The sequence below is a fragment of the Rhinopithecus bieti genome, unplaced genomic scaffold (assembly GCF_001698545.2).
Source record: "Rhinopithecus bieti isolate Rb0 unplaced genomic scaffold, ASM169854v2 scaffold_6710, whole genome shotgun sequence".
NCBI classification, from domain to species: Eukaryota; Metazoa; Chordata; class Mammalia; order Primates; family Cercopithecidae; genus Rhinopithecus; species Rhinopithecus bieti.
Window position 1 is genome coordinate 671,634 of NW_016805362.1, and position 3,863 is coordinate 675,496.

The 3,863-nt window shown below is 43.5% G+C and overlaps 1 protein-coding gene across 3 annotated transcripts in view; it reads left to right on the forward strand.

Annotated features, from left to right (window-relative positions):
• The window catches only part of NSMCE4A (NSE4A component of SMC5/6 complex), a 22,278-nt gene extending 21,119 nt beyond the window's left edge, over nucleotides 1-1,159 (forward strand). For all 3 annotated transcript variants that reach the window (XR_001885662.1, XM_017872260.1, XM_017872259.1), the window contains one exon: nucleotides 988-1,159. The gene's annotated coding sequence lies outside the window, so the exon portion shown is untranslated. The remainder of the gene's footprint in view (nucleotides 1-987) is intronic.
• The last annotated feature ends 2,704 nt before the right edge of the window (nucleotides 1,160-3,863 follow it).

Here is a 3,863-nt window from a genome sequence, read left to right on the forward strand (position 1 = left end):
TATTTATTTTTTATTTTTTTATTTTTATTTTATTTTATTTTATTTTTTGAGGCGGAGTCTCGCTCTGTCGCCCAGGCTGGAGTGCAGTGGCCGGATCTCGGCTCACTGCAAGCTCCGCCTCCCGGGTTCATGCCATTCTCCTGCCTCAGCCTCCCGAGTAGGTGGGACTACAGGCGCCCGCCACCTCGCCCGGCTAGTTTTTTGTATTTTTAGTAGAGACGGGGTTTCACCGTGTTAGCCAGGATGGTCTCCATCTCCTGACCTCGTGATCCGCCCGTCTCGGCCGCCCAAAGTGCTGGGATTACAGGCTTGAGCCACCGCGCCCGGCCCATTTTTTAAAAATCTATAAATACATATATAAAATGGGAAGATTTTCAAGGTAGATCATTGCTAAGGATTTTTTTTCCAGCTCAAATTTTGTGATTTTGAGCATTAAAATAAGCTTTTTCATACTTAATGTAAACACTTAATATGTGCTTCAATTAATTGAAATACTTTTGTTCCAAGTTGTAAAAATATTTTAAATGAAAGAAGGGAATAGACCGGGCGCGGTGGCTCACGCCTGTAATCCCAGTACTTTGGGAGGCCAGGGCGGGCGGATCATGAGGTCAGGAGATTGAGACCATCCTGGCTAACATGGTGAAACCCAGGCTTTACTAAAAATACAAAAAAATTAGCCGAGCGTGGTGGCAGGCGCCTGTAGTCCCAGCTACTCAGGAGGCTGAGGCAGGAAAATGGCGTGAACCCGGGAGGCGGAGCTTGCAGTGAGCTCAGATCACGCCACTGTACTCCAGCCTGGGCAACAGAGCAAGACTCCATCTCAAAAAAAAGAAAAAAAGAAGGGAATAAATATAAGATATATAATGTGGATTACCCTGGGCCCTACTCACTGAAGAGGGCTAATTGTTGGATTTCATTTATGTATATTATATGAACTTTTGGTTTATCGTTTATAAACTGTTAACCAGCTATTCTTCCCCTTTTTAGGACTCAAATGGATAGTGAAGTCCAAAACGGAAAGCGGCATGTATTGTATATATTGTATGATTCAACATTTTCAAAGGCAGATTGTTTTTAGTAAAATGTAGCTTTTGATAGTTAATACATTTGTCATGGTTGTGTTTGATTAAAGGAAACTCACCACCATATTCACAAATAATTGTAGTTGCTCTTTATTTTCTAATTATTGGAGAGTGTCTCCTTTGTCTAATCCTCTACCAGTGAAAGTTTTACTTAGGTTATTAATGCCCTGTGGACCATTATGATTCCTTTTACTTCTTTTTTGCCACAAAGCTAGCTAGTCAACAAATAGGTTGTGTCATATGAAACTGTTGTTTTTGTAGGTAAAATACAGTCAAATACAAGCAATTTCCTATGATTCAGCCTCTGATTTACACACAAGAAACTATTAAATCCTCTGGCAAGCCAGGCTGGACTACTTTCCCCAGCAACACCAGCCCTGGTTCCAGCTTACCAGCATGCTACTCCATGCTTCTCATCTCGGCTGTGCTTTGAAGTCCAGTCAGTTTCTTCTCTCAGTGCCCACTTTGCTATTTCATGTTTTCTCACTGCTTCCCTCTGCTTCCCTCTGGCATCAGGGGTAGAGGCGTCTTTTCTGTGGAAGACTCTGGGCTCCAGCGCTTCCTGCCTCCTAGGGGAGTCTGCTGTCTCAGGCACCCCCTTGACCTGTATCTGGAGTCTTCCCTTCAACTAAGCTCATCTCTCATTTAAAAAACGTTACCATGACCCTCTTCAAGCTGCTATCCTATCACCTCTTTAATGAGAGTCACTTGTCTCCCCTCATGTCAGTCTGTGGCAGTGTGGCACCTCCTTCCCCGCTAATCAAGTCTGTTTTATGCCAGATTTCCTAATTCCTTTCCAAATTGTTAACTCCAGTGGATACACGGGTGTGCATTTGACACTTGGAGATCTATGCCTTGAAACTGTGTATCCTTGATGTCTGTTGCTTTCCCTGGTTCCCCTTTCATAGTCACTGTCATTTATGCTGACATTTACACCATAAACAGTCTGAAAACTTTGATGCCTAAACTTCTTGAAAATGTTACAGATACATGCAATCAATTGCTCACTGGACAGCATGTGCGTTATTTTAGATATGTACAAAACAGCCCTTCAAATCTCCCTATAAGACCTATACTGGCACTTTTACAACTATTTTCTCAGATGAAAGCTAAGATTGCCTCCAGCCTCCAAGCCCTTACTTTAACCAGTCACTAATCCCCATCTGGTCTCTTCTCTCAGTTTGCCCAGGTTACGACCACAAACTCCAATCTGTTATCGCCTACTTCCTGTCCTTCAGGTCTCTTCTGCTTCTTCAGAACCACTTGTCATATATTACTCGAATTTCCCACTGCCTTGAAGATTGAAAAAAATCTGAACTCCTTAGTGATATTCAAAGCCTCGCATGCTCAGGTCCTTTGCCTACATTGCCAGGCCTGCTTTGTCTGGACTCAACTCTAGCATTTATTTTTTTGTTAAAACAACTTTATTGAAATATAATTCACACTCGGCGCGGTGGCTCACGCCTGTAATCTCGGCACCTTGGGAGGCCAAGGTAGGCGGATTACCTGAAGTTGGAAGTTTAACATCAGTCCGTCTCTAAAAATAGAAAATTAGCTGGGTGTGGTGGTGCATGCCTGTAATCCCAGTGACTCAGGAGGCTGAGGCAGGAGAATCGCTTGAACTGGGGAGGCAGGGGTTGTGGTGAACTGAGATTGTGCCATTGCGCTCCAGCCTGGGCAACGAGCGAAACTGCCTTAAAAAAAAAAAAAGAAAAATTCACATGCCTACAGTTTCCATGTAAACTGTATAAATCATTTTTATCTATTCATAGGACTTAGCAACCATTACCACAATTTAATTTTGAACATTTTGTTCCCCTGACCCTGAACCCACTCTACCTCACCTCCCATCCTGACCTCTTATCCCTAAGCAACCACTAACATACTCTGTAAATTTGCCTGTTCTAGACATTGCACATAAATGGAATTATTTCCAACTTGTTGTCTAAAATTGCCCCCTTCTTTATCTTTCATTTTTCTGCTTTCTATTTGTTTCAAACTTTCCTAATTTGAGAAACTTAAAAGTGGTTACATTTTGTAAACGAAGGTTATGGTGCTTTTCATTTTGTACCTTTCCGTAACTATTGAATTTTCTTTCTTTTTTTTTTTTGAGACGGAGTCTCACTCTTGTTGCCCAGGCTGGAGTGCAGTGGCCCAGTCTCGGCTCCTTGCAAGCTCCACCTCCTGGGTTCATGCCATTCTCCTGCCCCAGCCTCCCAAGCAGCTGGGACTACAGGCACCCACCACCACACCTGGCTAATTTTTTGTATTGTTAATAGAGACAGCCTTAGCCAGGATGGTCTTGATCTCCTGACCTTGTGATCCACCCGCCTCGGCCTCCCAAAGTGCTGGGATTACAGGCGTGAGCCACTGCACCCGGCCAACTATTGAATTTTCTAAACTATACTTTTTACTTTTTAAAGTTATCAACAGTGGCCAGCGCAGTGGCTCACACCTATAATCCAGCACTTTGGGAGGCTGAGGTGGGTGGATCACTTGAGGTCAGGGGTTCAAGACCAGCCTGGCTCACATGGTGAAATCCTTTCTCTATTAAAAAATACAAAATTAGCCGGGCGTGGTGGCGGGCACCTGTAATCCCAGCTACTTAGGAGGCTGAGGCAGGAGAATTGCTTGAAGCCAGGAGGTGGAGGTTGCACTGAGCCGAGACTGGGCCATTGCATACCAGCCTGGGCAACAGAGTGAGACTCCATTTCAAAAAAATAAAGATAAAATAATCAACAGTGGTTATTATGAGCTACTTTTTCTTTAAATTTCTGAACT